Consider the following 10,895-nt stretch of genomic DNA (forward strand, 5'->3'; position numbering starts at 1 on the left):
GATGACATGGAGTGATTTCTTGGCCAGGTTCAAGGCCGAGTTTGCACCGGTGATTGAGGTGCAGTAGTTAGCATGGAGTTTCAGGACCTATGAAAGATGATTGATACTGTGGCGGAGATTACCGCCATGTTCAGGGAGAGGGCTCTTCTTTTTCTACAGTATGTCGCGGACAAGGAGATAAAGAAGGCCCGATATCACGAGATGTTGAAGGATGACATCAGGTAGTTTGTGAGTAGGTCTAGCTGCAAGATGCGAGAAGATATGATTACACGATCCAGGGAGAGGAAGATCGACCTAGAGCACTTCAGGAAGAGGAAGTCGGATGAGATTGAGGTAGCCACAGATTCAGGCAAGAAACCCAAAGGGTCGGATTCGACATCGAGGGACTATCATAGCCGCAACGGATGCGGAAAGTGTGGCACGACGCACGAGGGTGCGTGCAGGAGCGGTAGTGGTGGTGATTCTGGCCACTTCAAGTGCGGTCGGACTGGTCATTTTAGTAGAGATTATATAGCTACCACCACCCAGGGATCAGACCTGATATGATTTCATTGCAGTCAGCGGGGCCACAAGAAGGCCTAGTGTCCGATTTTTCTTTTAGCAGGAAAGGTGATAGCACCCGACCATGCGACTTTGAGGATCACCGACGGCTGTCAAGGCCGGGCAGGGGCACCTGCGGCGAGGAGCAGGGCATTCCAGTTGATTACAGAGAAGACGTGGGTGGCACCCGATGTGGCAGGTGCATGTCTTTCACTTCCCTATCAGCTTTTATTTGTGATTTATTTGTTATGATATTGCATTGATGTTAGTTAATGTACTTTGGAAATTATGTTTCCTGCTTATGATTAAGAGATATGCCATTTGCATACCATGGATGTTAGAGGAGTAGTTTGAAGATGTTTCCCTTAAGAGCAGGTTCTCAGGATGCAGTCATTGTAGCAAGTGTGAGTGAGCCTCGGGAGTTGTTCTGTTAGTCTTCAAGAGTGGTTTAGATTTGGTGTTGGTTAGTTTTAAAGCACTTGTAGTGGTAAGCGTTGGTTGTTAGCAGATCGACCCTTTAGACGGAGAAAAAGATTGGGAATCATTTCCAAGTTTAGAGCTGTAGGGATCTAGTTGAATCGAAGTAGGGGAGAGCTATCCTAAAGGTCAGGAGCAGAAGTAAGTGCAAAATTGGGATGAGTTCGCAAATTTGTTGGGACGGAAAGTAGCCCAAGTGGCTGTTTGGATAGAGGAGTGTGCGATATGGGAGTTTGGGAAACTTTCCAATATTGATTTCGTGTATTCATGGTAGTTGGTAACAGGTTGGGAACCAGGTTAGAGATTCTCTTGGCAGGACACGAGTTTAGTCAAGATGTAAGACTATGGGATCGTCGTAGCATTCCCCAGCAGTTAGGCAGAGTGGGAAGAGTAGAAAGGTTGCGGGACAGCCGTAGCATTTCGTTAGCAGCAAGTTAGAGGAGAGTGGGCGAGTGCTCGTATCTCCTAGTTAGTAGAGTGTGGGTGAGGCCCGTCTCTCCTAAATAGCATGATAGAGATCAAGTAAGGATAGTGCGTCGAGTTTCAGGATGGAGTTGGTCCTGCATAGCCCTAGATAGGTGGGACCTCTGGGGGAGGCCACTCCGAGATATAGTTCGGGTGAGACCCGTGGGTGAGATAGGTGGGACCTCACAGTAGGGTTGAATAATCTCATAGGGAAGGATTTGATTATGTTTCGCAGATGTCATTGGATTCTAACTGTTGCAAGGATGAATCTTTTACTCGAAGGATTATTTGATCCATTCGTTAGGTTGGGCGTTCAGCACTGAGGCATGATTAGAGGAAGTATTCAGCGAGTAGCAGTGGAGAGACAGAACTGCAAGTGGCCGGATATTTAGTTATAGAAAAGGGTTAGCATTTTGCTCAGAAAGATCGGTCGGAAGGCCAATAGAAACGGTCCTTCGAGGATTGGACCGAGCAGACAGAGTATGCATCGTATCGGGATGCCGTCAGAGCACTACTAGAAAAACAGCCTTTTACGACGCTCATTGTGCGTCGTAAAAGGCTCAGACGACGCGCAAATGCGTGTCAAGGAAGGCCCTGTCATAAAGAGAGATGACGCGCTTTTGCGCGTCGTTTATAGACGACGCGCGTTTACGACACGCAATGCGTATCAAGGAAGACCCTGTCATAAAGGAAGACGACGTGCATTTGCGTGTCGTAACCTTACGACGTGCGTATTTATGACACGCAATGCGTATCAAAGAAGCCCCTATCAAGAAAGGCCATGTCATAAATGAAGATGACACACATTTTTACGTATCGTAATTTTAAATGTTTAAAAAAAATATTATTTATAGATTTACTATTTTTCAAATTAAATTTGCATTTAATGTCTCATAACAAAAAATAAAATACTATACAAAAAATACAATCCATTGCATAAAATTTAATGTCATACAAATAGTCAATCCATGGAAAGATAAAACAAATCAATAGAAATTGTTTCTCCCTATACATGATTATCGCATACTAAATAAGAAACTTTATTTCATATTCATAAATATGATTACATTATTCATTAAAAAAACATATACCTACATCTTCGCCTAAAATGTTATTACATGATGCAAGTTGGCCACTTCATTGATGGATCACCAAGAGGAAGACCAACAACTGCCCTAAAATGTTCCATGATGTGCCCATACTATGTCCTGTAACTTTAAACATTTAATAAAGTAAAATACCTCCTAAAAATAAAATTGCACAAGAAACAACACATCATAATGAGAAATTACTAACATGAATGGAAGAAGTACACTATAAATTTGTTTTACCAAGAGTGGCATGGACGATCATGTGCTACAAGATTATCCAAGCTGCCAAAAAAAAGCCAAAACATTAGAAAAAGTTGACATAGAAAAATGTAGCATGCTTCTTTTGAAGGATTTGGCAGTGCCTGCAGATAGCTCAGAGGCAAAATTTTGACATAGAAAAATGTAGCATGCTTCTTTTGAAGTGTGCCATAGCTTAGGGGCAAAAAGGTAATTTGATAGAGAAACATGATTATCTTACCATGTATGAGCAGAAGGCAAACGATAAGAGCTTCCATAAACTTTGTGAATCTAGATGGTAGTGCTAGTCTTTGGAGTAGCTTGAAATCCATTCCCAAATCCAGGTGTCACCTCCTTTCAGACAGCCAATAAACATGTTCTTATCAGAAACAACTAATAAACCATGTTAATTCTTCAAGAAAATTTAAATAAATACACAAAGTATATGGACAATTTTATATAAAATGTAGCTATTTGGAATTCCGACAGCCATGCAAGCTCTCTTACAAAGGGGGTTACTCATTTCTAGAAGGGACCTTGAAGATTCCTCCTTGTCTTACAGATAAAGGAAATGTAAGAAAAAAAATTAAGTGTCATAAAGTATATGGACAATTTTATACAAAATTCTATTGAAACAGATAGCAACTTGGGAGTATTTATATTAGGTCATATCCTAAGAAGGCCCATAAACAAGTGATATGCTTAAACAATCCTTAACTGTTTTACAGAGTGTGGTATTTTGTTATTAACATGGAAGGCCCATAAACATTTATTATACCTGTCAAGTCTATCTGTTCCAGCCAACAGCAACAGCTTTAGGACAGGAGATGACAAAACATTTTCCGAGAGGCCTTCATACTTGAATTTTTTTTATTTACAAAAATAGAAAGTTAAACATAATAAAAAAAAATTCCTTCAATGACTACAAATATCAAAGAGTTAATTTTTACCATCCTCTCCAATATTGTTTTGTTTCCTCCAATCGTGCTCTATGTCAATAGTTGTACATACAACAACAAGATCAATCAATTTGCACAAAAGGAATTCAATATATTTGTAAAAATATTTACAAGGGAGGTCAATTACTAATCTGTTAACTTTTGTTTCTAAATTCCAACAAATAATTTACAAGAATCAAGATATGTTGTATAAAAATTAGGAATGACAAAAGAAAAAAGAAATTAGTTTTCAAAAAATAAGAAACCTAAAAACTTACCACTGCTGTGAGTCATCATACTTTACAGTCCCGGGAATCGATATTCGAGTAGAATCGATGTTTCTTAAAGGGCCAGATCTCACATTCCACTCAATCTATAAGTATTTACAAATTACAATTCAAATTTTATATATAAAAAAATTAACCGTTTTGTACATTCTTATAGATATATGAAATAAGTGAAGTCAAAAGGCTAATTTTACAGAAAGGGTAAAATGGTCATTCACTAACATCCAGACGATTAATCTTAACATAATCACAGGAGAAATTTGTACCTTCATCATTCGACCTGCAATCTACAATTTTTCATTTAAACTCTATGCAGCTCTAGCATCTTCAAGGCGTGCAAACTGAATAGTAACACAAAATTTATATATATGATGGTCAAAGTTGACAAAATAGCATTTTTCACTTGCCATGGGAATCGGTCGGCTATGATTCGAATCAGAGGCCTGGAATCATCAAGGTAGAAATTAAATCAAATATGATGCCACATCACTGTTAAGTCTATAGTCAAAAGTTAAAAAAGGTCAAATAAGTTATATTTTACCTTATCTCATATAAATGAAACATGGGTGGCAAAACCTATTCAAAAAAAAGTTTAAAGTACCTTGGTGGAACAAACTTGAGACTTGGTTACTATATTATGACATTAACCACTTTATGTAGAAATAAAGTTGACACAACCAAAAGAAGGTTAGTATTATACTATTATAGATCATAAAAAGTATATCAACAAACAAAAAAATGACATGTGAATATGTGATGGCTAAAGAAAACAAGAAAACATTGTATTTTGTTGTTTGGTATCTTAAGCTTTGTTTATATGTCAAGTTCAATAAATAAGAATCTACTACTAATTCTATGAACATCCACGTAGCTGTAAGCCTGTAATTGCAGAATAAGTAGATAAAAGAAGAAGATGAATCCAGAAACATAAGCAAACAAAGGAACACAGTTTGGCTTAAGAGATGGATATGAAAATTTTGACAGAATAGATTCCAAATTGTTAGATATATATATTATATTTCTAACCTTCATATTAAATGCCACCATCTGAGCTCCATGCATCCACCCAATCAGTGGGTTGTAGTTAGATGAGTCAACTCGTATCCCTTTAGGATACACCCTCAGAACATTCCTCTGGGTAAACCTATAGCAAGCTAGTTTTTAGCAAGCTTTCAATTTGAAAATGTTTATAAAAAATTAGGCAATACCTGACAATTGGAGAAGAGTCATTGAAGAAGATAATGAATTTGGAAACTATTCATAGTGGAGACTATTTACTTCTAGATGGTATATCTAAATCAGTTGGTAGATTAGAAGATGCATTTAGGGTAAGAAGAGAGATGAAAGAAAAGGGTGTTATTAAAAAGTCTCCAGGTTGTAGCTCAATTGAAGTCAATGGTGTCATTCATGAGTTTGTTGCTAAAGATTATGTGAATTTTGAGTCTGAGAAGATGATGAAGAAGATAAAGTTGGTTGGTTATGTGATGAATGTAGAAGATGCAAGATTGGAGGCAGATAAATATGATAAAGAAAAATCGGTTTTTCATCATAGTGAGAAATTGGCAATGATTCCTAACCCGTTTTGAATTATAAAACTTTTAATGACAAATGATCTCTATTAAATCCTATAATTAATTTAATTTCTAATGTTCTACAGAAAACTTGGTGTTAACAAAAGATCAAAGAACACTAAAACTTGTAGATTTTGGATTAGCAAGATAAGAGACAGTTACAGAGATGATGATAGCTGAAACAGGGACATATCGTTGGATGGGTCCAGAGGTAATTTTTTTAATCTTTTTTTTTCTTTTTTTATCAAAGATAAAGATTTTTGAATGTTTCTTTTTTAATAGTTATATGGCACTGTGACACTAAGGCAAGGAGAAAAGAAACATTACAACCAGAAAGTAGATGCTTATAGCTTTGCAATTATATTATGGGAACTTTTACACAACAGACTACCCTTTGAGGGAATGTCCAACCTTCAAGTTGCTTATGCTGCAAATTTCAAGGTAAAATAGTAACTTCAATCATATCTCCTTAAGGGTAAAATAGTAATATTCACTTGGTTTTTATCTTTTTCAGAATATGAGGCCAGGTTTGGAAGATCTACTAGAAGATTTAGCAATGATTCTGAGTTCATGTTGGATGGAGGATCCAGATGCTCAACCAAACTTCAGTCAAATCATACAAATGTTGTTACATTATTTTTCGACCATTTTGCCCTCCAAACCCATACTTCCTTCTCGCCTCTTTGTTAATGAAAATGCCCCCATGTCTCCAGAATCTCCAGACACAAGTGCTTTAATGGCAGTCTGCAATTTTACAGGGGATACCCCTAGAGAAATGGAACATAATAAGCCAAAACGTTTCTTTTTCAGTTTTAACCAGTGCTATTAATGCCCAAATCACAAGGTGATCAAGTATGAATGTGTATTTTTTTTTATAAACATTGTGGTGTTTTTCTAAGAAAAATGCTAACTTTATCATCATGTAAATTATTCAACTCTGGGTTATAATGTTATATGATATAGATGTTGTCATTTTGATGTGTTTTTGTTCTCTATTTACCATTTTAAACAAGATTTTTGTCAGAAGATATGATAAAATTTCTGTTCAATAAGGCTAAAAAGTGAAATAAAGTGTCACAAACTCATAATTTTTCACCAGTAATCATTGCAAGAACACAATCCATCTTTGAAATGATGAAACTGAGTTTCTAAATTTTCTTGTACTTTGCTGGTTCATTTTAGTTTTTGTAATGACTGAATGTCTTTAAAAGTGAAGAAAATTTCTCACCTTTTTTTGGAGGTAGCTGAGCTGTGAAAATAACGTTCTTAGCATCATGGATTCTTTCTGTAGCCAGATCACTGTCAATGTGAAGAAAAGAAAAATTAAATGTGAGCACTTGATCTTATAAAATAACAGATTCAAGAATCCTTTTGTAAGATCCATTAAAACAAAGCAATCATAGATAAAAACCTTTCTGAGAGGAAAATCATCGAACAGTTATGGGGACCTACCTGTTCATTCTTGGTACCCGCATATGCAAGGCCCAGACTAGTTATGGGTCCAATTCTAATGGAAGCATCTTCTTTATCCAGATAATCAGCAAAAAGTGCCAACACCTGAAACAACCCAACCCAAAATAAAATCACAACCAACAACCAACAACAATAGGTCAGAAACAAAAATGCAAATTAAGCACTCACAGGGTCACAATCATTCTTAATACCACCGTTTACAACCCCAACTCTTAACAATGCACCAGCAATCACATGATTATCATTGCTATGGAAGTACTCGATAATGCAATGTGCACAAGCTTCACATTCCCACACGAATGTTAAACCAGAGAGAGGATCAGCTGCATTGATCAGAAAAGTCTAAAGAATTTGAAGTTTGAATGATTCTTGAAAGAAAAATAAATGAAATAAAAGAAATGAAACCCATAAAGAGTATAATAATACCTTTGAATATGTGGTTGAAAACACATAAATACAACCTGAATTCCACCTCCAAATTGTTTAAGAAGAACACATGATTTGAATTCAGATCCAAAAGAAATCAACAAGCTTCAGATGAAGTGCAAATGGAATTTGAAGGTACCAGGGGCCCCGACGAAATGGAGGAGTGGAGAGCATGAGAAGACATGCGAGATGCCATTTCTGGTTGGAGTTTGGATTGAAGGCGATCAGTGTCTGCTAAAATAGCTTCAGTATACTTCTCTTCTTGTTCCATGTATACGTCCATGTCACGCATCGCTACTTTATCGTTGAGATTGGATATCCAGCTTAAGTAAACTAAATACCTTTATTGTTAGTCTTAAGAATGTTCAGGGGAGAAGTAGAAGGGCAGAGATAGAAGGAGACAGCGAGGGAGGGCGACATACGACAACGACGAAGAGAGAATGAGGAGATTAAGGAGTCACATAACCTTCAATCGAAGGTGTTTTGAGTGAGAGGAGCCGCTGGATCTCTCTGAACAATTTATTGAGTTGTGGTTCAAAGCCCTAGTTCTTTTTGTCGAATGGTGCTGATGAAAATATACGAAGACTTGGCGACATCATGGATAGAGAAGGGAGAGAGAGTAGTGTCTGATGGCGCTGATGAAAACATGCTGATGAAAACATACGAGACAAATACTCTTTACAGAATCCATGACCGCTTTGAGCTTATTGGGTTCGATGCTAGTGATGGTGGCTTAGGGCTTGCAAAGAGAAGGGAGAGAAAGTGCAGATCAAGGTATAGGAAGACGGACTGCTTCAAAAGGATTGACAGCCTCACAATAGCATTAAGGTTCTTTTGTTAGAGGATTGTAGAAGGAGAGAAGCATTAGGCGGGTGTTTAATTTTTTGGGATTTCATTTCCCACCATCGCTGATTAAAAAAAAGCGAGAACGCGCCTCCCTAAAAAAAATATAAAATGACATCTTTACACGACACGCTTTTTATGGTAGGTGCCCTCCGTGTTTTTTTTTGGACATTAATTTTAGGGCACACAAAAATACGTGCCTTCTATCCTTCACATTTTGTAAAGCTAACATTGTTTTTTAGGGCACGTACAAATGCGTGTCCTCTATCAGCGCGTGTCATTGTTTGCGCGTCATTAAAGGACTATTATCTAGTAATGGAGGCTGCGTGGTAGTTGGCCGTAGCGGATTTTGGGGACGAAGTCCAATTTAAGTGGGGCAGAGTTGTAACTCCCCATTTTGAAAAGTACTTCGGTTGGGGTTTCAGAGGCCCAGGGTATAATCGATTCAGTCTTTTATGGGGTCTCGGGCTTCATTCGAAAGCTTTTAAGGATTAAGTGTGTAGTTAGGAGCATAGGACTTCTCGCCAATTTTTTGTGGGTATAAAGTCGTCGGAAATAGACTTATAATGAAGGAGTTATAGCACTTTGAACTTATTGGCAATATTGGTCCTTAGTGGAAAAAGATGGCAAGAAAGGACCATGCATGCAAGGTGGTAGACGCATGTGTATGCCCAGTGTAAGCTGGGTTATGTGCAACGCATAAAGGAGAATGATCGCGGGTGCGGAGGGGCATATGCCCAACATACGCTCAGTGTTCTCAAACCCTAATTTTACGGTTAAGCACTATATACAGAACCTTATGTCTCAAAGGTGTAACATCCCAAGTTCAGGTATGCCTTGTGTCCCTTGATCTTTTGAGTGCTTGTCCATTTTAGTCCCATATTGAGAAAAGGTGGTGAATGAGTATGTGGGGTGTACGCGAGTGTACGCTCAGTGTACTCATATGCGTGCTTTTGACGTGGAAGCCACCTAGAACGCTGGGCGTACTATGCCCGAAATGAAAACCCTAATTTAGGGTGAGACCCTTATTTAAAGGATATGATGGCCTTATTCCTGGCCACCATTATCAGACAACAACCTTAAACCCTAGTTTTTGTTCTTAGAGCTTGTGAGTGCATTTGAGAGCCTTGAGATCATTCTTGTGTTTCTTTTGAGTGAAGAAGGAGCCTTGAAGAAGAAGGAGTAGGATTCCAAGCTTTGGATCTGAGCTTATCTGAGTGTGGAGCTTCATTTTGAGGTATAAAGCTCAAATCTTTCTCACTCTTTTGATTTTGTGCATCATAGTCGAGTATTTTAGGGTTTTTTCCCAAAGTTGGTTATTTTATGAGATATTGAGATCCAGAGACTATGATCAACCACCTATGAGTGTATTTAGTGATGTAGTGTCATAAAAATCCAATCGTAGATGTGGGAATCAAGCCATGCATGAGTTATGGGCTTTTTGAGATAAGAGAGTGAGTGTTTTGTGTGTTTGTGACCATTCCATCCATGCAAAGGCTTAAAGTCACTGGCTTTATGAAGTAAGAGCTATTAGGGAGTCTAGATCTGTGATTTGAGCCAAGGTCTTAACTGATTAAGACCAAATGAGTGAGAACAGTGAAACTGGGATGTACATTGGGCGTAATCCCAGTATGCGCAGCATAGGGGTCGAGCATCCCCGATGCATGCATGACAGCAGAGTACGCCCAGCATAGAGAGCTGGTATGCGCAACGTACTCTTTGTCGTTGACTTTTGGTTGACTTTTAGGGTTTGGTCAATCTGTGGACATTTAAGGCCATGGAGGGGTAAAATGGTCCTTTACTGTAACGACGTAAATTTTCAAAACAATTTTTCATTTTTAAAACATAATTTCATTCAAGACAAAACCATAAAATCCAATGTAACATAGTCATTATACAAAACATATCAAATTCCAAGATCAAAACATATCCAAATCCGTCTGTGTGTGTACGAGTCACGTCGGCGCCTTCCCACGGTCCTCACTAGTACCTGAAACACATTACACATAAACACTGTAAGCAAGAAGCTTAGTGAGTTCCCTAATATACCACTTACACACATACACCTTTCCAATCCATACTCCACACGACCTTCCGGTCCATGTGTCTCCAGGGACTTCCGTCCCAACCCGGTAAACCTTTCGGTCCTACTCGTGTCGACCTTTCGGTCCATATCTCCTTGAACTTCCGATCCACATCATAATGTCTTCCAGCCCATATCAAGCATAGAATACATATCACATACATAACGCATACAATACATGCAAATCATAGCATACAATGCATATATCTCATACCATACCAGACCTTCCGGTCACACATAGGTACCCTTCCAGGTACAGTATAGTGACAAGACTCACCTTAGGTAAATCTCGAAAATCTAGGACTCTTTGAGATAAGATCTAGCCTCCGCCTAATCATAACAAACACTTCTCATTAATACATTTCCCCAAGGATACACTCTTTCCTTTCATATAATTCTCAGAAGGGTAAAAGACCATTTTACCCCTCTCATGGCTCAAATACCCAAAAGTTGACCAAACCCTA

The 10,895-nt window shown here is 38.2% G+C and overlaps 1 pseudogene; it reads left to right on the plus strand.

Annotated features, from left to right (window-relative positions):
• The window catches only part of LOC145074259 (L-type lectin-domain containing receptor kinase IX.1-like), a 39,921-nt pseudogene extending 33,486 nt beyond the window's left edge, over positions 1-6,435 (plus strand).
• Positions 6,436-10,895: the final 4,460 nt, after the last annotated feature.

This window comes from Lactuca serriola, chromosome 9, assembly GCF_051521515.1.
Source record: "Lactuca serriola cultivar US96UC23 chromosome 9, Lser_US96UC23_V15, whole genome shotgun sequence".
Taxonomy (NCBI): Eukaryota; Viridiplantae; Streptophyta; class Magnoliopsida; order Asterales; family Asteraceae; genus Lactuca; species Lactuca serriola.